We start from the raw sequence: 26,348 nt of genomic DNA on the forward strand, positions 1-26,348 counted from the left end.
AGGATATGCTTGAACTGCGTGATTGACTTCGGTGGTAGGGGATGAGCATCTGCGATTGGGTGAGTTCGCTACAACAACTATCGGGCGACCATTGGCATGGCTCCTTTTGAGGCATTATATGGCACGCAGATCTCGAGTTGTTGGACCGAGGTTGGAGAACGGCGTCCCTAGGTCCCGAGCTTGTGCGGGGAGACATCGAGGTTATTGATATTATCGCGGAGGATGCGCACTCGAGGCCGGGAAGAGTGTTCGATCGCCCGTCGTCCCTTGGAATTTGATGTAGGGGACCATGTGTATCTCAAGGTCTCGCCCATGAAGGGCGTGGTGCGATTTGGAGTGAAGTGCAAGCATGCTCCGAGATTCATTGGACCTTTCGAGATCACCGGCCGCATTGTGGTGGCCTATCGGCTTGCCTTACCATCTCGGTTGTCCGGCCATAACGTTTTTCACGTCTCTATGTTGAGGAAGTGTGGGTCGACATAGTTCCGTTATCGATTGGGGCCGTTGGAGGTTCGTGGGACGCTTCTTACATCAGCGGCCAGATCCTTGATCGGAAGGAGCAGTCCTCCGAACCAAGGTCATCCCCTTGGTGAAGGTTCGGTGGGGTCACCATTCCGTGGATGAGGCATCTTGGGAGCGCGAGGCAGTTCGGGAGCGCTATCCTCATCTCTTTGATGATTGATTGTATTTGTATGTTATAGGTTGTCTCTTATTTATTGGCGATGCCTTGCTTCCTCTTCTATTATGATTTATGTTTTTTGTGATGATTGTTTAAATTTCGAGGAGAAATTTTTATTTGGAGGAGAGTGTAAGACCCGTGTCCTAAACCGTACTGTTCCGTCCGGTCCTTCCGGTCAAATTTCGCAACCTTCGCACCGTAGGTGTTTGCGCCGATCCTAAGCCAGTCCCGCGCACCGACGTCGGCTCGATCCGAAACTTATGTCTTGCGATCGCGTCGCCGCCGCGGTTCCAACGCCGTGACTTGCGCACCGAACCGATACCTGTAAGAAGATGCCGATCGGCGTTTATTCCGAAGAACCCGTTGGGGATTTCGAGGGAATCTCTACACAATTAGTCCCCTAATTAACCATAAATGCAACCATGCCTCAAAGTACTGCACCCATTCCCTCTTTTTCCAAAAGTCCACCATCTGTCCACCTCACCATTCCTCTTTTTCTCATTTTCAACTTCAACCATCCCTCTTCTCCACCAATTTCAAACTAAACCATACCCTCATCACTTCTTTCTTACAACCATCACTCCACCCATCCCTCCACCTATTATTTCTATCTCTCCCTCTCATTCTCTAGCAAAATTTTCCAAATCCCATGAGAAATTTCATTCATCCAACACACACTCTCTCAACTTCAAGTGTGGCCCACCCTCTCATCTCCAATCTCAACCATTCATCCTTCATCAATCTCCATTAAAAGTGAAGGTAAGGAGCTAAGGAGTCCAAAGGAGCAAGGAGAAGGAAGATAAGGTGGGTGATTTGTCATTTTTTTAATTTTAGGGCCCACAAGTTGGTCGGACCCATTTGCATGTAAGTCATTTAATCAAGAGGGCCCAAAGTCACCGTATGTCTCTCTCTATCTCTCTCTTTCTCTCTTTCTTTATAATGGTGGGGATCCCACCAATATGTGTTACATCTACTCCGTCCCTCTACATTAGACGGTGCGGCCCATCTTATTGTAGGTGATGATCCACACCATCCACCGTTAGGTGGGCCAAATACTTTATATATATGTAAATATATGTTATATTTTATATACTATATATAATATATATAGTATAATATGTATTATATATATAATATAATATAATATATATATATATATCATATGTATAAGTATTGGTGGGCCACATTCACGTGGGACCCACCACATTTTTGTGAATATATATATACAACCGTCCAGCGTCCCTGGACGTTGCAACAATGTCTTTTAAAAAAAAAAAAAAAAAAAAAGAAGAAGGAAGGAGTGGTGGGCCACTCATGCAGGCCCCACCTTGATGTATATGTAAGATCCGAGCCGTCTATGTTGTTCCTCAACTCATTTTAGGCGTTGAGCCGAAAAATTAAGTGGATCCCATTTTCTGGCGGGCCATGAAACAGTGTCCCTACCTTTGATTTGCTCCCTGATGCTCCGTACATCTGGAAAAGCTCAATATTGGACTCTATGGGCTTAAGCTAGAAAAACCAATGAATGGAGTGGATCGTCGTCATGTGGAAAACCATGGAAAAACCGGTTTTCAAAAAAAAAAAAAAAAAAAAGGGAAGAAGCAGCCCACGAGACGCCGCGGGCCCCGAGCGACGGCTGGGGCCCTCACGCCCCCCGGGCCCCACCCTGATTCCTTTCGACCATCAACACTGCATTTGATTTCCCCATGGACTAGCCGTCCACCCCAAAAATCAGCCATAAACAAAACTCAAAGGGGCCATACCATCAAAAATCATGTGAAGACATTCCTAAACATATAAAAACACTTGGTGGGACCCGTCCGAAATTTGGATGAATCTGAAACTTGGTCTGAACGGTCAGTTAGGTGGGACTCACATATTGGATGGGCTGGATTGTGAATCACATCTCGTGGGGGCCCCAAAACAAAAAAAAATTTAAAGAAAAAAAAATATTTAAACCAGCAGCGCTGCTGCTGCTGCAGTGACGGGCGGCCAAGAGGCAGGGACCCACGGTTCCATCCGTGGGCCCCACCATGATGTATATTTTGTATCCACACCGCCCATTTGGTGAGCCACTATTTGACATGGACCCCCCCCCCTCAAAAATCAGGCCAATCCAGCGCTCGGGCGGCCCACATCGCAAGAGCCAGGGTGGATTGAACTCTCCCGTTGAAACCCTTTCGGGAAGTTCCAGATCAAGCTGGAAATTGTTGTTCCCCTCCTCCCTGGCCCGTGTGACCTTATGAATAAGTTGGATTTCAAATGAACATTTCAGCGGGCCTTACCCAAGGTCCAAGTGACCTTATGAATAGGTTGGATTTCAAATAAATATTATGGTGGGCCCTGGCCCATGTGGTGGAGCCATATTGATGTATTTCTGGCCGTTGGGGAGGCCCACCTTGATATATATATATAAGGCCCATGAGGTTAGGCCCATTCGATGTATTGGTGGCGAGGCCCACTCTGATATCCATAAAGGCCATGTTACGAGACCCATTGTGATGTTTTCAAAGGCTCATGGAGTATGACCCATGCAATGTACATAAGGCCCACTAATGCGGCCCCCTGGATTTATAGACGGCCCATCTGAGATGGCCCATTTGAGGTATCTGAGAACTCTGGGTCGAGGCCCAAGGAGATGTATATTAGTCCATTGCAATGTGTGATTTCCTATGGTTTGTGTAATGGTGCTTTATGGCGGGCTAAGCCTTGGGAACAATGTTGGTTTGCGTCCACATTGTAAGGACAATGTTGGTTAAATGTCCGCATTGTCACACTCCTTAAAGCCACTGATAGGTTCATACTTATACTCTGCAGGCCGTCTAGGCCCATTTCTGTGATACGCAAAGCCCATCCCTATATGCATGTTTAGTATAGATCCATGATTTATCATCATACGCATCATATGTATGGCTGGTATGAGGAGTGATTGATCATAGCATATGCCTTCGGGCAGACTGTTACGCTGATAGGCGGAGTTGCCCCATATAAGTGCATGGTACATACAGACTGTTGCATGATTGATAATGTGACTCATGCACTTGCATTTGTGTGATTATAGTTACTATATGCCCTAGCGACATCAGGGCCATGGCTTCCACAGATACATCGTGCTGGGTTGGATATCGTAAATGTTTGGTTCTAGCATACGGGCGCCATAGATGTCCCTGTGTGAAAATCTCTAAATCCGATGGTATCGGAGGATGACTCCAACGTCGAGACCGAGTGGATATATGAGCGCACGAGGGCCGAATACCGGGAGACCGCTCTCCCACTGGGTCGTGGTCGGTTGGAAAGGAGTGTGGCCTTACTCGCCCGAGGGTAGGGGGCAATACTAGGCGAGTTTGACCAGCTCGCGAATGGGTCCGCTATCGCCGTGCTGGGTAGGCTATTGGCCACGCGGATAGTGAGGTTTCTTACGCCCAGGGTGGGAGAGCGACAGTGCCATTTAGTGTATTGGACCCCTGATTATCCGAATGAGAACTACGATACATGTTGAGGTTTGGATGCTTGAGTTGCATCTTGCATCGCATGGCCGTGTATGGCCGATAGCATTCATATCTTGCACCGCATAGCCTTGGTACGGCAATTTGCATTCATGTACTCATCACCATGATTCCGCATCACCGACCTTGCATTTTGAGCACGCTTATATTCCACACACTACACCACCCTCTAAGCTTTCATGCTTATGCACGATTGATGCGTGCGGTGACGCCAGACGCAATGCACCATAGTCCGGCCATAGTTGGAGGTGCGGAGCTGGAGTTTTGTTTCTTTTGTCGCATTGTATTTCCCCTTTCTGCCGCATTGTACTCAAAAGTTTTTGATCTTAGTGGATTTTGTGGTGGTGTTCTTGTGGTTATTGTTTGTGGGTTATGCTTTTGTTATGCTCATTATGAATCAGACTGATGACTTGAAATCCTCCTTGTAGCATTCCAGGATCGGAACCTGGTGAATGGGTGCCGGGATCCGAAAATGGGGTTCTACGGAGGCTGTCGGTGCCGGATTCGGCGATCGGGAATTTTGTGAGCCCGGTTTCCGAGTTCGGGGCGTGACATAATCAATTCAAATGGAAGAACTGTGAGTGATATTTTACTTAGATGATCAAGCTCCAACAATTTAAAATCTAATCTGAAATGGCCTAGCTATATGTCCCAGGGGGGGGGGGGGGGGAAGGAATGATAGCACTTTAAACAAATCACAATATGGAAATGTAAAGAAAACTCAAATAAAGAGATTAATACCAATGTTGTTCTAAGGACAACCTTGCACCATAAAAACCAAGGGTTTATGGCAGGACAACCTTACTAGAACAAATTGAATATAAAAAACTCAAACTGAAAGGAAATAAAAGAAATAGTAAGAAATAAATTTTAAACTATTACAACATTCCCACAATGTTAGAAATGTAAATATTACAACATTCACATCCACACATACATCCCACAAATCTGAATGATAAAAGATATAGAAATTAAATGAGCATTCAAACCACAAGATAAAGAATTAGAGTGGTTCGCCTATGTGTACACCAACTATTCAACAATAGCCACACAGCTATCCACTCCTAATATCCTCACACAGGGGATATCAGCGTTCCCTATCAAAATAGGTTTCACAGGTTCACCTAAAACCTTCACAATTGTGTCTTTTTAACTTGGGTTTACACAATCCAAAAATCCACTTTTTGAGTTTTCTGGCTCTCCTTAGATAACCAACACAATGAGATTTTTCTAGCGAATCTCAAAAGAAAACCAAAAAGAATAGGAGATTTACACATGTAAAATACCTAGATTTCTCCTTCTGTAGCAGCCCGGTAGAACTAATCAGAGTAGAAGTTCGAATATAGAAGTTCAATGTCTAATACTGACTTTAAAAATGGTTCTAGGTTCTAATTGATTTTAAATTAAACCAAATTGGGCGTAGCTCTATTTGATTTTGATTACAAGAAGATGGAATACAACAATTCCTCTTTCCAAATAAGATTGGAATATAGGAATAAAATCAAATAAGAAAAGCTAACAAAAGAGAATATTAAATATACACAATGTAGCTTAAAATGAACACAAACTTATCTTAGAGTGGAGCCTTGAATTTTCTTAAATTGAGTTGTCAATCTCTGAAATTCGTGTTCAATTTATAGATGCAAAAATCTCTCTATGACTGGTCTTGGAAACCCTTCGACTGGTCATAGAACCAACAACATTTTGAATTTTTGAGCACGATCTTAAAAAACTGTTCTATGACTAGTCTTAGGATTTCTACGACTGGTCTTAGACCACATACGACCGGTCGTAGGAAACCAGGATTTGTTGCTGTAGTTCAAGTCATAGATCTAGGAATGGTAGAAGGATGAGTCGTGACCCTTCCTACGACTGGTCGAACAGTCTCCATGACTAGTCGTAGAATAACCAAAAAATTTTGAAAAATTGCAACAACTTAGGACTGGTCGTGGAATTTCTTGGACTGGTCGAACCAGTGCTAGGACCAGTCGAACAAGGTCCAGGACTAGTCTTCGAACAGGCCAAATTCATATAAAAAGATTCAATTTGAATTACGTATACAAAATGACCTACCCTAAGGTCAATCTAAGGTCATTCATACCTAGGACAAGAAGTATGAACATTTAAACTTCATTCTTTCAGATGAAGGTTGACCTTTGAATTTTATGAAGCTCGAGATCTCTACTTGATGTAGCTTGATCTTGAGATCTTCTACAACTTGAAATTAAACTTCATCTTGAGTTGCACTTGAGTCTTGAAATGCACTTGAGTCTTGAACAAACACTCTTCTTATCGATGTAGCTCTGAACATTGATACTTATAGAAGAGGACAAAATACATGACCTTGCATTTCTTGAAGTCGATCACCATACTTGACTTGAAGCATTGTGATGTCGTGTCTTGAACATATATATATATATATATATATATATATATATATATATACATATATCAACATACAAACACAAGACAGATAGAGGTTTTGACGCAACAAAATTTGACAACCAAAGGAGCATGAGACCATAGCACTTACAATCTCCCCCTTTGTCAAATTTATGACAAAACACTCTCTAATAATCCAATAAAATAAGAGAAGCACAACATGCACAATAATGAATTGTCCACCAATTAAATAAGAGAACTAGTTACAGCCTTATTAATGAATCATGTACCAGTAGTCATAAACTAGCACACAACATTCATCTATACTTACTCCCCCTAAGTAGTTGCACACATAGATATCAAGAAAAATATAATGCTACTCACATTTATATTACTTTCGTATCCATAAGCAATCAAACCAATATCATTGTCATATCCATAAGCAATCAAACCAAAACTTCTCCAAGCTTTCAAAAGCCTTCTCCCCCTTTTTGTCACAAAATGACAAAGGAAGAACAAATGGATAAGAAGAAGAATCAGGAGAGTAAAGTAGGCAAGATATGAAATAAGGTGCACATACCATAAATCATAAACCAGTCAAATCCAAAGACAAGTAAAATCAGTCTTACAAACTGAGAGAGAACAAAATAGTATTAAAGTTATTAGAGACCAACAGATAGAAACTTTTAGTCAGATCCTAAAGAAGGATTAGGAATAGATGGATCAATTTTGTGCAAACCCTTAGTAACGCGCCGTATATACTTGCGCATATAAGCAAACTGAGATGGTTGGGTTACATGTATTTCAGCCACCTGTTCCTCAAGAGAACGCAACCTCTCATCAAAGTCAGAAGGCTGATAGTCCGGATCATTTTCAGAGTCTGATTCAATTTCATTAAAAATATCATCCATATTAACATCATCAGGAGAAAAATTGCCAGCTTCTTCTTCATTCCTTGCTTTAACACCACCACCACCAACATCCACTTGGCCAGGAGCTAATCCCAATTTCATCTTGTTAATATTTAAATTATTAAAAATAAGATGATGGATAGGGGCCTCTCCAACAAGCATAACCACGAGCATGTGAGTGGCTAAAACAGTTATAAGATAGGTAAAAGGAATATCACTATGACCTGGATGGAGACGAAACTGGATGATAGAATGATAAATTAAAGAAGGCAGACAGATGTTAACACCAGTGATGAAACAATGCAAAACACGAACCATAAAAGCAGTTAGTTCGGCTTTGTCACCAGAATGCGGATATAAATTTGAAATAAAGATTCTGTGAAAAACCCTGTATCTAGGTAATAAATACTTTGAGGGGAGCACATTTCCTTTATGAGTCCATTACACTTCCATATTACACAAATCACTAGTGAGCATATGATTTTCTGATTCTGAGGGTTTTTAAGCTAAAGTATGAATGGGAATACCCTCATCATTAACAGGTATTTCCATGAGGTTAGCAATCAGATGACGATCAACATCAAATGGACCTTCTCTAGTATTAATTTTAAACGTTAAATTCTCACCTGAAAAGTCAGAAATGCATGCAAACATGGATTGAGCAATAGATTGGTATGTAGGTGCACCCATATGTAAGATGTTATCCCAACCCACAGATTGGAGTAGAGGCAGGATACCAAAATGAGCAATATGGTTAAGATCAACTGGACGTTCAACGATGACATTGTGCATACGCAAATCCCGCACAGATGAAGGATCATCTTCGAGTGATCGAAGATGGCGCCCGTGATAGGAGTTGATCTAGAGGATGATGGACCATGAGAAGTTTTCTGTTTCCCTCTAACATCCATTTGCAATATAAGATTCAAGGAAACAAATAATTCAAATGATTTGAAGTGGGATTTTGATAGATCAGATTTTACAATAGAAAACCCTAAACTTGTAATGAAAGATCAAATAGATTACTCCAAGAGTGAAAATGAAGTACTATTAACAAGAATCTACAAGAAAAATGTAAAAGAACCACAAACCTTGAAGAACAATGAAGGTGGGTCTGACTGGCCGGGTGTCGACTCGTTGGAGAGTGAAGTGGAAATGAAGGAGATGAAAAATTTCCCCAATTTTAAAAGCACCACCGAGTTCCACGACGGGACATGTATGTGCTCGACCAGTCGTACCAAGATCGGTCATGTACATACATGATTGGTCGTGTACCAACTGAAAAATGTAATTTTCATAAAAATTTGAAATATAAACCATTAAATTATCAAATATAAATACACTATGATACAAGTATGTAAGAATATTCAATTTCAATTGCACATACCAAGATCAAATTTCAATTTACTAAACCCGTTTTTATCGAGCGGTTTAGTGAAGATGTCAGCAAGTTGAGTCTCGGTCGGAATGTATTCCAAGGATATTAACTTTTCTTCCACTAATTCACGAATGTAATGATTCCTAATGTCAATGTGCTTGGTACGTGAACGCTGGATTGGATTTTTAGAAATATTTATAGCATTGGAATTATCACAATATAAGACCATAGAATCTTGTGCTATTCCATAATCGCTTAACATACGTTTCATCCAAACAAGTTAAGTACATGCATTTCCAGCTGCAATGTATTCAGCCTTAGTAGTTGAGAGCGATATTGAACTTTACTTCTTGCTAAACCAAGAAACCAAATAATTTCCAATATCAAAATAATCACCACTGCTTGATTTCCTATCATCGATATTCCCAGCCCAATCAGCATCAATGTACCCAGCCAACTGAACACTAGTATCATATGGATACCAAAGACCAAAATTTACAGAATTTGTGACATATCGAATAATCTGCTAAACAGTAGTCAGATGTGACTTTTTATAGTTAGACTAATATCTAGCGTAAATACAAACACTTAAAGCAATATTAGGTCTACTAGTAGTTAAATAAAGTAAACTACCAATCATACTATTCAACATTACATTTCCCATTTCTTAAAGCACTCTATTTTTCCTCTCCACAATTCCATTTTGTTGTGGTGTTTTGGTGGAGAGAATTCATGCGATATTCCCTGATCGCTACAAAATTTCTCAAAACTACTATTCTTGGACTTAGATCCATGATCACTACAGATCTTACAAACTTGAGAACTTTTTTCAGTTTGGATCCAATTGAGAATCCTTTTTACTTCATCAAGGGTTTCTGATTTATCCCTTAAAAAACTACCCAAGTGAATCAGGTAAAATCATCTACGATTACTAGTATGTATTTTTTGTCACCTCGACTCTCCGTCCTAGTAGGTCCTATAAGGTTCATATGGAGAAGCTCGAGTGGTCTTGATGTGGTATTGGAGTTCACCTTTTTGTGAGAGCTCCTTGTTTGCTTACCAAACTGGCATTCACCACATATTTTGTCTACTTTTTATAATTTAGGTAGACCTCTTATTAGTTCTCTCTTGCTCAATCTGTATAAATTACGGTAGTGTATATGTACAAGGCGTTTATGCCATAATTCTGTTTCATCGGTATGGACAATGAAGCACAATTGATTAGATGAGCTACCATCGCTTACAATATGACAGTTTTCAGAAGTCATGCGACCAGTTAATATTACAGAACCCTTTTTATTTAAAATTTCACAACCTTGATTAGAAAAGTTCACGCTGTGATTGTTATCGCATATTTAAGATATGCTTAACAGGTTGTGTTTTAGCCCCTCAGCATATAAAACATTCTTAAATAAGGGAAGGTTATAGAGTTGAACCGTACCTTGGCCAATAATATTACAGTTGCTACCATTACCAAATGTGGCTGACCCCTTAGTCATATCTTTAAGGTTGGTGAATAAAGCCTTATTGCCTGTCATATGCCTGGAGCACCCACTATCTAGGTACCACTTTGAATGGCTTATCGCTTTGAATGCAGTGTGGGCAACCAAGCACATAACCTTAGGAACCCATTTCATAACTGTTTTATGTTTAGGAGTATAATTGGTCTTTTTCTAACTGTTGTTGTAAGAATGACCTACTGAGTTAGATTTTAAGAGCTCCTTAAGCAAATCAACTATATTTTCAGCTAAAGGATTTCGGTTTTGAGTTTTATAGTTGACATAGTTGCTTTTAGGTTTTTGAAAAGTTTTAGCCTTTTTAGAAAAACTTTGATAAGTACTTTTTCCTTTTGAGTTAGAGGTTTCTCCTCTTACAAACGTAGGAGGGGTATTCTTCTGTTTATAAGGTATATTCCTATCATAGCCCAACCAGGATCAGTCGCCACATTTTCTAGACTAGATAAAAGTTTTTCAAACTTTGGATCTCCTTGGGTATACCTCCATGTATCCTTTAAACTCAAAAGGGAAGAGTTTTCAAGCTTAAGTTTATCATTTTCAGATTTAAGTTTTCAATCAGGCAGGTTTTGAATTCTAAATCGCATTTAGTCTTTTCAAAACAATCTGAAATATGGGATTTTTCTAAAACAAGTGAATCAAAATTTTCTTTGAGTTTTAAAAACTTTTCTTTTTGAAGTTTCAGTTTTACGACAATTTTACAACTTTCCTTGTATAGGGCATTGTAAGCATCTTGCAGATCTTCTTCATTATCATGATCACTACTCAGATTTTCTTCACTAGTTGAATCATCATGATCTGAAAAAGTGAACTTGGCTAAAATAATAAGGGCTTTAACTTCATTGCCCGACTCAGTTTCAGAATCTTTTGATTCGAAGAGACTTCAGTGCTAGAAAATTCATCCCAAGTAGCCAACATTCCGTTCTTTTTAGATTTGTTCTTTTTAGGACATTTGTTTGTTAAATGCCTATATTCTTGGCAATTGTAATATTGACTATCTTTTAAAGATTTTCAAGTTTTAGATTTAGGTTTAGATCTCTTCTTATCAATTGATTTTTAAAAATCAACCCTCTTCTTACTTTTAAAAATATTGTAAAACTTTTTCGCTAAAAGAGCCATATTGTCTTTAGAATTTTCTAAATCAGAGTATTTTTGAGAAATATATTTAGAAGATTTAAGAGCGATAGATTTACCTTTAGGAGCTTTAAAGTTTAACTCATAGGTTTGTAAAGAACCAACTAGTTCTTCTACCCTCATATTGTTCGTATCACGAAGTTCCTGGATCGCGGTTACCTTAGAGTTGAACCATTCAGGAAGTGAGCGTAGTATCTTTGCACACACTTTACTTTCTAGGATTTTATCATCAAGACCCCACAGAGTTTACAATGTCATTCAATCTTGTATAAAAGTTCATAAACATTTCATTTTCATCCATATGAATTTCCTCAAATTTGGTTGTGAGGAGTTGGGCTTAGATTTCTTGACAATTGATGTAACCTCGCGTGTCATTTTTAAAATATCCCAAGCTTGCTTTACAATATCACAGGATATAATTCTTTTGAACTCATCCAGTGATAGTGCGCAAGTGATTGCATTTAATGCTTTTGCTTTGGCACTACTCTCATTTTTCTGTGGAGTGGTCCATGAGAAATACGGTGTTACTCTCATTAATTTTGAACCATCGATACCAGTCACGTCAGTGGTTGGTGGGATCCATTTAGTCATTGTGGCTTGCCACACACTCTCATCCATTGATTTGAGGAAAATCCTCATCTTGGCTTTCCAATAGGCATAGTTGGAGCCATCAAATGGTGAAAGCCTAGTGACTAAAAGGCTATCAAAATTTGACATCTTATATATAGCTTAGATCGTTAGCTTAGAAAATAAATCCAAAAATAAAGAATTAAAAAATGAATTATTAGGCTTTAATACCACTTGAAATGGCTTAGTTATATGTCCTAGAGGGGGAGGGGGGGGGGGGGGGGGGGTGAATAGGACTATGCCAAAACAAAAATTTTAACAGTGGAATTTAAATAAAGGAATGATAGCACTTTAAACAAATTACAATATGGAAATGTAAAGCAAACTCAAATAAAGAGATTGATACCAATGTTGTTTTAAGGACAACCTTGCACCATAAAAACCAAGGGTTTATGGCAGGACAGCCTTACTAGAACAAATTGAATATCAAAAATTCAAACTGAAAGGAAATAAAGGAAATAGCAAGAAATAAATTCTAAACTATTACAACATTCCCATGATGCTTGAAATGTAAATATTACAACATTCACATCCAAACATACATCTCATAAATCTAAATGATAAAAGATATAAAAATTAAATGAACATTCAAACCACAAGACACAAAAAATTATAGTGGTTCGCCTATGTATACACCAACTGTTCAACAATAGCCACACAACTACTCCACTCCTAATATCCTCACACGGGATATCAGTGTTCACTATCAAAATAGGTTTCACAGGTTCACCTAAAACTTTCACAACTGTGTCTTTTAAACTTGGGCTTACACAATCCATAAACCCACTTTCTGAGTTTTCTGTCTCTCCTCGGATAACCAACATAATGTGATTTTTCTGGTGAATCTCAAAGAAAACCAAAAAGAATAGAAGATTTACATGAATGTAAAATACCTGAATTTCTCCTTCTGTAGCAGCCCGGTAGAACCAATCGGAGTAGAAGTTCGAATATAGAAGTTCAATGTCCAATACGCACTTTAAAATGGTTCTAGGTTCTGATTGATTTTAAATTAAACCAAATTGGGCGTAGCTCTATTTGATTTTGATTCCAAGAAGACGGAATACAACAATTCCTCTTTTCAAATAAGATTGGAATATAGGAACAAAATCAAATAAGAAAAGCTAACAACAAAGAATATTAAATATGCATAATGTAGCTTAAAATGAACACAAACTTATCTTAGAGTGGAGCCTTGAATTTTCTTGAATTGAGTTGTCAATCTCTGAAATTCGTGTTCAATTTATAGATACAAAAATCTCGTCCATGACTGGTCATGGGAACCCTTCGACCGGTCATAGAACCAACGACATTTTGAATTTTTGAGCATGATCTTAAAAAACTGTTTTATGACTAGTCTTAGGATTTCTACGACTGGTCTTAGACCACCTACGACCGATTGTATCTGACCCAGGACTGGTCGTAGGAAAACAGGATTGGTTGCTGTAGTTCGAGTCGTAGATCTAAGACTGGTTGAAGGACGAGTCATGACCATTCCTACGACTGGTCGAACAATCTCCAGGACTGGTCGTAAAATAACTAAAAAATTTTGCAAAATTGCAACAACTTAGGACTGGTCGTGGAATTTCTTGGACTGGTCGAACCAGTGCTAAGACTAGTCGAACAAGGTCTAGGACTAGTCGTAGAATAGATCAAATTCATATAAAAAGATTTAGTTTGAATTATGTATACAAAATGACCTATCCTAAGGTCAATCTAAGGTCATTCATACCTGGGACATGAAGTATGAACATTGAAACTTCATTCTTTCAGAAGAAGGTTGACCTTTAAACCTTACACACACGTGTATGAATATACATATATGATATATATATATATATATATATATATATATATATATATATATATATATATATATATATATATATATATATATATATATATATATCAACATACAAACACAAGACACGGATAGAGGTTTTGGCACAACAAAATTTGACAACCAAAGGAGCATGAGACCATAACACTTACATAATCTCACTTCTCATCTTACTCAAAGCATTCTTAAATACACAATTTCCTACTTTTGAAACAGATTTCAACTTAAAGCCTTGAAAATTTTTAAAAATTTTGCTTAAAACTAAGGAAACACTGATTAGTTTGCCTAATCCCCCACACCCTAAAAAAAAAAAAATCTACATTGTCTCAATGTAAAAGAAAGAAGCATGTAGTGCATATGAGGCAACGAAAAGAAATGGAATGGTGATGGAAAGATAATACCTAGAGGAAGGAATTTGAAGCTTTTCTACGACTCAATAGAGTATATGCAAACTATCCTAATTAGTATAAAGAAAACTATCATAAACATAACATGAAAGTAATAAACCTAACTATACCTCCATCAGACTAGGAGATCAATCCTGGTACACAGGATCAGTCAGAGGTATGGACATGTCCACCAAATTTAATTTCTCCAAAAATGGCGTTAAACGATGTCCATTCACTTCAAACCTATTGCCATTGTTCAGATTCTCTATCTCATAGCCCCATGAGAATAGACATTAGTCACAGTGAAAGGACCGGTCTAACGAGATCGGAGTTTACCTGGAAAAAGATGTAAGTGAGAATTGTACAAAAGGACTTTTTGAACAACTAAGAATAATTTCTGAAGGATGTTCCTATCATGGAACAGCTTCATCCTATCCTTGTAAATTCTCGAGTTCTCGTATGCATCATTCTGGATATCCTTGAGTTCATTCAATTGTAGTTTTTACAGCAAGCCAGTGTTGTCCAAATCAAAGTTCAGATTTTTAATCACTCAGTAGGCTTTGTGTTCTAACTCCAAAGGTAAGTAGCAAGCCTTCCCATAGACAAGTCTAAAGGGAAACATTCCAATATGAGTTTTAAATGCAGTACGATAAGCCCATAAAGCATCGGTCAATCGGATTGACCAATCCTTTCGATTAGGGTTAACCGTTTTCTCCTAAATGTGTTTGATCTCCCTGTTGGAAATCTCAGCTAGCCCACTTGTTTGTGGGTGGTATAAAGTGTTCACCTTATGAGAGATACCATATTTCTCTATTAAGTTCGCGAATGGCCTATTACAAAAATGTGATCCCCCGTCACTAAGGATGGCTCGAGGCATTCCAAACCGGGAAAGGATGTTCTCTTTTAAAAACTTAATGACCATTTGATGGTCATTGTTCCAGCATGAAATCCCTTCGACCTATTTAGTGACATCATCTACTATTAGTAGAATGTATAAATTCCCAAAGGATTGGGGGAGTGGTCCCATGAAATCGATGCGCCAACAATCAAATGCTTCAATGATGATAATGGCGTTCAGAGGCATTATATTTCGATGGGACAATGTTGCCAAGTTCTGACAATGCTCACAAGATTTACAAAACTCATGAGTGTCCCTGAACATGATGGCCTAGTAGAAACCATACTGCAAAATCTTAGCCATGGTCTTTTTAGTAGAAAAGTGACCACCACAGGTCTGAGAGTGACAAAAGGAGATGACACTTTGGTGTTCATTGTCTGGCACACATCTCCTTAAGATTTGGTCTGGACAATATTTAAACAAATATGGAGTATCCCAGAAGAACTTGCGTACCTTGGTAAGGAATTTCTTCTTATCTTACGTAGTCCAATGTATTGGCGTTAAACTTGTAGCAAGATAATTAGCAATATCCACATACCAAGGTGAGTGGGAGACTTTAAACAATTGTTCGCCAGGGAACATGTCATTTATAAGTGTCATCTCAAGGGAATCAGATGGATCAAGGCAGGAAAGATGGTCAGCCACTACGTTATCTACTCTCTTTTTATCTTTTATTTTCAAATCAAATTCTTAGAGTAGGAGGATCCATCTTATCAGGCGAGGCTTAGCCTCATTCTTAGAACGAGGATACTTGAGCACCGCATGATCCGTGTTAGTGACGATCATGAATCAAATCAAATAGGACCTAAATTTTTCTAAAGTGAACACTATGGTTAAGAGTTCCTTTTTCCATAGTAGAGTAGTTTACTTGGGTAGGATTTAGAGTTCTACTTACGTAATGAATAATGTAGGGCTTCTTTTCTTTTCTCTGAGCTAAAACTGCCCCAAGAGCATAGTTAGATGCATCGCACATAAATTCAAAAGGAAGGCTTCAGTCAAGTGGCTTAATGATAGGTGTAGTGGTTAACATGACCTTGAGCTTAATAAAAGCTTCTTGTCATTGCTCAGTCCACTCGTATGGTGCATCCTTTTGAAGTAGATTACATAGAGGACGAGAGAGGTGACTAAAGTCCTTTATGAATTTTCTTTAAAACTCGATGTGTCCTACAAAGGGTTGCACGTCTCATATGTTCTTGGGTGGAGTTAAGTTAGAGATAATATCAATTTTAGCCTTATCTACCTCAATTCCTTTGGACGAGATGATGTGTCTAGGGACAATTCCCTTACCAACCATGAAGTGGCACTTTTCCCATTTTAGTACTAAGTTCTTTTCCTCACATTGCTTTAGCACCTTTTTCAAAATTTCTAAACATTCGTTGAAGGATGGACCAAAGACCGAGAAGTCGTCCATGAAGAGCTCTAAATATTGCCCCACCATGTCAGAAAAAATACTTAACATGTATCGCTGAAAAGTGGCGGGGGCATTATATAGCCTGAATGGCATCTTTCGATAAGCAACGGTGTCGTAAGGGCATGTAAATGTGGTCTTTTTCCTGATCTTCAAGGGCTATCTTGATCTAATTGTAGCCTGAATAACCATCGAGGAAGCAGTAATAAGAATGACCAGCTAGCCTCTTTGAAATTTGATCGATGAAGGGCAAAGGAAAGTTGTCTTTCCTCATGACGGTATTCAATTTCTTGTAGTCAATGCACATTCTCCAACCAGTAGTAACTCTAGTCGGCAAGAGTTCATTATTAGCATTGGCTACGATGGTGATTCTGAACTTCTTAGGAACCACCTAAGTTAGACTCACCCCTTGACTATCGGATATCGGGTACATGATACCCACATCCAATAGCTGAAGAACCTCGACCTTAACTACTTCCTTCATGTTTGCATTTAATCTACATTGTGGTTGTCGAGAGGTCTTCGCATTATCCTCTAGATAAATGTGGTGAGTATAAATCAAAGGGTTAATTCCCTTGAGGTCCACGATTAACCATCTAAGGGCTTCCTTATGCTCAATGAGAGTACAAATGAGCATACTCTCTTATTCTTGCTCAAGGTAGGAAGAAATAACCACCGAGTATGTCTTATCTTAACCTAAATAGACATATTTCAAATCAGAGGGCAAAGGTTTTATGTCAAGCTTTGGTGCCTTGAAGTTAAACAGTAGAGGAACAACATTAGTTTAGGGTAATCCTTCAAATTGTGGCCTCCATTGGTTAACTTCAACTACGGGCACGGTATCCAGCATGGTTCTCATCTCCCTAATCATATCATCATCAAAATCATGGGAGTGTGCCAGGCACATCTCGAGAGGGTTAAAGGATAAGGTCAAAAGTGTTTTATCTTCCACAAAAAAGTCAATCATGCTAATGTCGTGGGAAATGTCACCATCCTTTAACTGTTTGCCTGCATTGAAAAAGATGTTCAACTCCAATGTCATATTTCCAAAAGATAAACTCATGACTCCATTTCTGCAATTAATGATTGATTTGATGAGGCAAGGAATGGGCAACCAAGAATGATAGGATTTTGAGTGCTCATGTCCATGATGGGTTGAGTATTTAGGATGATAAAATCTATCGGGCAGTAGAATTTGTCAACCTGGACCAACACATCCTCAATTATCCCTCTCGGTACACGAAGTGAGTGATCAGTAAGTTGTGATGTGGTCTGGGTAGATTTTAATTCACCCAGACCCAGTTGTTCGTAGACCAAGTAAGGAATCAAATTTACGCTCGCCCCTAAGTCAAGAAGTGCGTGCTCAATGTAGTAATTTCCAATTACACATGCAATGGTTAGGCTACCGGGATCTTCGTATTTCTATGGCACATCTTGCTTTAGGATGGCACTCACTTTTTTAGTTAGAAAGATTTTCTTTTGAATATTTTACTGTCTTTTGGTCGTACTCAAGTCTTTCAGAAATTTGCCATATGAATGTATTTGTTTCACCGCATCCAGTAAAGGAATATTGACCTTCATTTTTTCAATACCTCTAGAATGTACTGAGAGTTAGAGAGAGGTTTTAGTGCAATCAACCATTGGGGAAATGGAGCAATTGGCTTCCCTTGAGGTTCCAGTTCTAATTCTTGTGAAGCATGGCTAGATCTATCATTGTTGTCCTCTTCTAGGTCCTTAGGCTTTTTAATCCTAACCGGAATGGTTTTTTAGTCCTAACCGGAATAGTTTTGTCAATGGTCTTCCCACTCCTAAGAGTGGTGATAGATTTAGCTTGCTCCATGTAATTTGAAGAACTCGGGTTGCTAACTTCATATTACAGTTTTGGATTGGGAAGAGGTTAAGTTGGAAGGCTCCCCTTGTTCCCAATTGCACTTTTAGTTTTAAGTCCTTGTATGGCCTTTGTAAGGTTGAAATGGCCTAGCTATGTCCTAGAGGGGGGGGGGGGGGGGGGTGAATAGGACTATGCCAAATAAAAATTTTAACAGCAGAATTTAAATAAAGGAATGATAGTACATTAAACAAATCACAATATGGAAATGTAAAGCAAACTCAAATAAAGAGATTGATACCAATGTTGTTTTAAGGACAACCTTGCATCATAAAAACCAAGGGTTTATGGCAGGACAACCTTACTAGAACAAATTGAATATCAAAAACTCAAACTGAAAGGAAATAAAGGAAATAATAAGAAATAAATTCTAAACTATTACAACATTCCGAAAGTGCTTAAAATGTAAATATTACAACATTTACATCCACACATACATCCCACAAATCTAAATGATAAAAGATATAGAAATTAAATGAATATTCAAACCACAAGACGCAAAGAATTGTAGTGGTTCGCCTATGTGTACACTAACTGTTCAACAATAGCCACACAACTACTCCACTCATAATATCCTCACACAAGGGATATTAGCGTTTACTATCAAAATAGGTTTCACAGGTTCACCTAAAACCTTCACAATTGTGTCTTTTTAACTTAGGCTTACACAATCCAAAAACCCACTTTCTGAGTTTTCTGGCTCTCCTCAGATAACCAACACAATGAAATTTTTCTAGCGAATCTCAAAAGAAAATAAAAAAGAATAGAAGATTTACATAAATGTAAAATACCTAGATTTCTCCTTCTATAGCAACCTGATAGAACCAATCGGAGTAGAAGTTCGAATATAGAAGTTCAATGTCCAATACTCACTTTAAAAATGGTTCAATACGACCGGTTGTAGGTGGTCTAAGACCAGACGTAGAAATCCTAAGACTGGTCGTAGAACGACTTTTCAGATAGCACTCAAAAATTCAAAATGTTGTTGGTTCTACGGCCAGTCGAAGGGTTTCCAAGACCAGTCGTAGACGAGATTTTTTCATCTATAAATTACACGAATTTCAGAGATTGACAACTCAATTCAAGAAAATTCAAGGCTCCAGTCTGAGATAAGTTTGTGTTCATTGTAAGCTACATTGTGCATATTTAATATTCTCTCTTGTTAGCTTTTCTTATTTGATTTTGTTCCTATTTTCTAATCTTATTTGAAAAGAGGAATTGCTATATTCCGTCTTCTTGGAATCAAAATCAAATAGTGTTATGCCCAATTTGGTTTAATTAGGCCGTAGGATACTAGGATTGATTGCTGTAGTTTGAGTCGTAGATCTAGGACTGGTCGAAGAACGAGTTGTGACCATTCCTATGACTGGTTGAACAGTCTCCGGGACTGGTCGTAGAATAGCCAGAAAATTCTAAAAAATTGTAACAACTTAGGACTGGTTGTAAAATTTCTTAGATTGGTCGAACCAGTGCTAGGAGTAGTCGAACAAGGTCCAGGACTAGTCTTACAATAGTCCAAATTTATATAAAAAGATTCAGTTTGAATTATGTATACAAAATGACCTACCCTAAGGTCAGTCTAAGGTCATTCATACCTGGGACATGAAGTATGAACATTGAAACTTCATTCTTTCAGATGAAGGTTGACCTTTGAACCTTATGAAGCTGGAGATCTCTACTTGATGTAGCTTGATCTTCAGATCTTCTACAGCTTGAAATTAAACTTCATCTTGAGTTGCACTTGAGTCTTGAACAAACACTCTTCTTATCGATGTAGCTCTGAACATTGATGCTTACAGAAGAGGACAAAATACATGACCTTGCATTTCTTAAAGTCAATCACCATACTTGACTTGAAGCATTGTAATGTCGTGTCTTAAACACACACACACACACACACACACATATATATATATATATATATATATATATATATATATATCAACATACAAGCACAAGACATAGATAGAGGTTTTGACGCAACAAAATTTGACAACCAAAGGAGCATGAGACCATAGCACTTACAATCTCACCTTTTGTCAAATTTATGACAAAACACTCTCTAATAGTCCAATAAAATAAGAGAAGCAGAACATGCACATTAATGAATCATGCACCAGTTAAATAAGAGAACCAGTTATAGCCTGGTTAATGAATCATGCACCAGTTGTCATAAACTAGCACATAACATTCATCTATACTTACTCCCCCTGAGTAGCTGCACACATAGATATCAAGAAACATATAATGCTACTCATATTTATATCACTTTCCTATCCATAAGCAATCAAACTAATATCACTTTCATATCCATAAGCAATCAAACCAAAACTTCTTCAAGCTTCAAAAGCCTTCTCCCCCTTTTTGTCACAAAATGACCAAGGAAGAACAGATGGACAAGAAGAAGAATCAGGAGAGTAAAGTAGGCAAGATATGAAATAAGGTGCACATACCATAAATCATAAACTAGTCAAATCCAAAGACAAGTAAAATTAGTCTTACAAACTAAGAGAGAAAATTAGTATTAAAGTTATTACAGACCAACAGATAGAAACTTCTAGTCAGATCCTAAAGAAGGAGTAGGAATAGATGGATCAATTTTGTGCAAACCCTTAGTAACGCGCTGTATATACTTGCGCATATAAGCAAACTGAGATGGTTGGGTTATATGTATTTCAGTCACATGTTCCTCAAGAGAACGCAACCTCTCATCAAAGCCAGAAGGCTGATAGTTCGGATCATTTCCAGAGTTTGATTCAATTTCATCAAAAATATCATCTATATTAACATCGTCAGGAGGATGATTGCCAGCTTCTTCTTCATTCCTTGCTTCAGCACCACCACCACCAACATTTTCATCTTGTTAATATTTGAGTTGTTAAAAATAAGATGATGGATAGGGGCCTCTCTAACAGGCATAGCCACTCACATGCTCATGGCTAAAACAGTCATAAGATAGGCAAAAGGAATATCACTTTGACTTGGATGGAGATGAAACTGAATGATGGAATGACAAATTAAAGAAGGCAGATAGATGTTAACACTAGTGATGACAGAATGCAAAACACGAACCATAAAAACAGTTAGTTCGGTTTTGTTACTAGAACGCGGATACAGATTTGAAATAATGTTTCTGTGAAGAACCCTGTATCTAGGTAACAAATACTTTGAGGGGAGCGCATTCCCTTTATGAGTCCATTACACTTCCATATTACACAAATCTCTAGTGAGCATATGCTTTTCTGATTCTGAGGGTTTTTCAGCTAAAGTATGAATGGGAATACCCTCATCATTAATAGGTATTTCCATGAGGTCAGCAATCAGATGGCGATTAACATCAAATGGACCTTCTCTAGTATCAATTTTAAATGTTAAATTCTCACTTGAAAAGTCAGAAATGCATGCAAACATGGATTAAGCAATAGATTGGTATGCATGCCTGCCCCATTGTAAGATGTTATCCCAACCTAAAGATTGGAGTAGAGGCAGGATACCAAAATAAGCAATTTGGTTAAGATTAACTGGATGTTCAACGATGACATTGCGCACATGCAAATCTCACATAGATGAAGGATCATCTTTGGGTGATCGAAGATGGCGCCGCATGATAAGAGTTGATTTAGAGGATGATGGACCATGGGAAGTTTTCTTTTTCCCTCTAACATCTATTTGTAATACAAGATTCAAGGAAACAAATAGATTCAAAAGATTTGAAGTGGGGTTTTGATAGATCAGATTTTATAATAGAAAACCCCAAACTTGCAATGAAAGATCAAATAGATTACTCCAAGAGTGAAAATGAAGTACTATTAACAAGAATCTACAAGACAAATGCAAAAGAACTACTAACCTTGAAGAATAATGAAGGTGGGTTCGACTGGTCGGGCGTCGGCTCGTTGGAGACTAAAGTGGAAACGAAGAAGATGAAAATTTTTCCCAATTTTAAAAGCACCATCGAGTTCCACGATGGGTCGTGGATGTGCTCGACCGATCGTACCAAGATCGGTCGTGTACATACACGACTAGTCGTGTACCAACTGAAAAATGCAATTTTCATAAAAATTTAAAATTTAAACCATTAAATTATCAAATATAAATACATTATGATACAAGTATATAAGAATATTCAATTTAAATTGCACATACCAAAATCAAATTTCAATTTACTAAACCTATTTTTGTCGAGCGGTTTAGTGAAGATGTCAGCAAGTTGAGTCTCGGTTGGAATGTATTCCAATGATATTAACTTTTCTTCCACTAATCCACAAATGTAATGATACCTAGTGTCATTGTGCTTGGTACGTGAATACTGGATTGGATTTTTAGAAATATTTATAGCACTGGAATTATCACAATATGAGACCATAGAATCTTGTCCTATTCCGTAATCGCTTAACATACGTTTCATCCAAACAAGCTGAGTACATGCATTTCCAGCTGCAATGTATTTAGCCTCAGCAGTTGAGAGTGATATAAAACTTTGCTTCTTGCTAAACCAAGAAACTAAACAATTTTCAATATAAAATCAACCACCACTGGTTGATTTCCTATCATCGATATTCCCAGCCCAATCAACATTAGTGTACCCAACCAACTGAACACTAGTATCATATGGATACCAAAGACCCAAATTAACAGAACTTGTGACATATCGAATAATCCACTTAACGGCAATTAGATGTGAATCTTTAGGGTTATACTGATATCTAGCGCAAATACCAACACTTAAAGCAATACCAGGTCTATTAGCAGTTAAATAAAGTAAACTACCAATCATACTTCTATACAATTTAGGATGCACATCTTTACCTGTAGAATCCTTTGAGAGTCTTAGAGTTGTACTCATAGGTGTATCAAAATTCTTGCCATTCTCAAATTTGAACTTTTTAATTAAGTTCAATGCATAATTGGTTTGAGAAATAAAAATACCATCAGGTTGTTGTTTTACTTGCAATCCTAGGAAATAATTTAATTCCCCAACCATGCTCATTTCGAACTTAGATTTCATTAAATCTGCAAACTCAACAGTCATGCTAGTACATGTTAATCCATAAATAATATCATTAACATAGATCTGAACCATTAAAATATCATCGTTATGTTTCTTAACAAAGAGCGTCCTATCGACATTACCCATTTGAAAATTATGACTTAGTAAAAACTTAGTCAATTTTTCGTACCATGCCCTGGGAGCTTGTTTTATACCATATAGAACTTTTTAAAGATGGTATACATGATCAGTATACTTGGGGCCTTCAAACCTTATAGATTGTTCAACATATACTTCTTCATGTAAATCGCCATTCAAAAAGGAACTCTTTACATCCATTTGTTAAATTTTAAAGTTTTTAAAGTATGCAATGGATATAAAAAGTCTGATTGATTCAAGGTGAGTAACTGGGGCAAAGGTTTCATCATAATCAATCCCTTCTATTTGCATGTACCCTTGTACAACCGGTCTTGCCTTATTTCGAATAATATTACCAAGTTGATTATACTTATTTTTGAAAATCCACTTTGTTCCAATAATATGTTTATCTGTAGGTCTAGGAACAAGGTACCAGACATCATTTCGAACAAACTGATTAAGTTCTTCTTGCATAGCTACTATCCAATTTTTGTCAGAAAGAGCTTCTTTTACGTTTACTAGTTCAATTTGGGATGTAAAACACACGTAGTTACATATGTCTTTTAATTGTTTACAAGTATGCACACCAGTGAGAGGGATTTCAAGAATTTGAGTGGTTGGATGATCTTTGATAGTCCTTAATTCAAAATGATTTTGACTTGATGAAGTATCTGGTTTGTCAATCAAAAGTACTTTATCATTATCTGAACTAGGGGCAGGTATATTCAAGTGGTCATCAATGACCACATTAATGGACTCTTGAATCACACCAGTCTGTTGTTCAGAACATGATATGCACGACTGCTTAAAGAATATCCTAAAAAGATCCCATCATCACTTTCTGTGTCAAACTTTCCCAGATTTTCTCGGCCACACAAAATATAGCACTTGCTGCCAAAAACTCGAAAGTATTTGATAGTAGGATTCTTATCAAACCAAAGTTCATAAGCAGTTTTATTATTAGATTTACATGTATAAAATTAGTTGATAATATAACACGCAGTATTTACGGCTTCAGCCCAAAGATTTCTAGGGAGCTTCATACTATTCAATATTACATTTCCTATTTCTTGAAGCACTCTATTTTTCCTCTCCACAATTCCATTTTGTTGTGGTGTCTTGGGCGCAGGGAATTCATGCGATATTCCCTAATCGCTACAGAATTTCTCAAAAATGTTATTCTCGAACTCAGATCCATGATCACTACGGATCTTACAAACTTGAGAACTTTTTTCAGTTTAGATCTATTTGAGAATCCTTTTTACTTCATCAAGGGTTTCTGATTTATCCCTTAAAAAGGCTACCCAAGTGAATCTGGTAAAATCATCCATGATTACCAATATGTATTTTTTGCCACCTCGACTCTCCATCCTAGTAGGTCCTATGAGGTCCATATGGAGAAGCTCGAGTGGTCTTGATGTGGTATTGGAGTTCACCTTTTTGTGAGAGCTCCTCATTTGCTTGCCATACTGGCATTCACCATATATTTTGTCTACTTTTTGTAATTTAGGTAGACCTCTTATTAGTTCTCTCTTGCTCAATCTGTATAAATTATGGTAGTGTATATGTCCAAGGTGTTTATGCCATAATTCTGTTTCATTGGTATAGATAATGTAGCACGATTGACTAGATGAGCTACCATCGCTTACAATATAGCAGTTTTCAGAAGTCATGCAACCAATTAATATTATAGAACCCTTTTTGTTTAAAATTTCACAACCTTGATTAGAAAAGTTCACGCTGTGATTGTTATCGCATATTTGAGATATGCTTAACAGGTTATGTTTTAGCCCCTCAACATATAAAATATTCTTAAATAAGGGAAGGTTATGGAGTTGAATCATACCTTGGTCAATAATCTTGCAGTTGCTACCATCACCAAATGTGATTGACCCATCAGTCATATCTTTTAGGTCGGTGGATAAGGCCTTATCGCCTATCATATGCCTGGAACACCCACTATTTAGGTACCACTTTGAATAGCTTGTAGCTTTGAATGCAATGTGAGCAACCAAGCACGTAACCTTAGGAACCCATTTCATAACTGTTTTAGGTTTAGGAGTATAGTTGGTCTTTTTCTATCTGTTGTTGTAAGAATGACCTACTGAGTTAGATTTTAAGAGCTCCTTAAGCAAATTAACTATTTTTTCAGCTAAAAGGTTTTGGTTTTGAGTTTTATAGTTGATATAATTACTTTTAGGTTTTTTGAAAAGTTTTAGCCTTTTTCGAAAAACTTTGATTAATACTTTTCCCTTTTGAGTTGGTGGTTTCTCCTTTCACAAACTTAAGAGGAGTATTCTTCTGTTTAGAAGGTATATTCTTATCATAGCGTAACCCAGATCTGTCGCGACATTTCATAAATCTAGATAAAAGTTTTTCGAACTTTGGATCTCCTTGGGTATACCTCTATGTATCCTTTAAACTTGAAAGTGAAGAGTTTTCAAGCTTAAGTTTATCATTTCCAGATTTAAGTTTTTAAATCAGGGAGGTTTTGAATTCTAAATCGCATTTAGTCTTTTCAAAACAATCTGAAATATGGGATTTTTCTAAAACAAGTGAATCAAAATTTTCTTTGAGTTTTAAAAACTTTTCTTTTTAAAGTTTCAGTTTTACGGCAATTTTACAACTTTCCTTGTATAGGGCATTGTAAGCATCTTGCAGATCTTCTT

The sequence above is a fragment of the Magnolia sinica genome, chromosome 2 (assembly GCF_029962835.1).
Source record: "Magnolia sinica isolate HGM2019 chromosome 2, MsV1, whole genome shotgun sequence".
Lineage (NCBI taxonomy): Eukaryota > Viridiplantae > Streptophyta > Magnoliopsida > Magnoliales > Magnoliaceae > Magnolia > Magnolia sinica.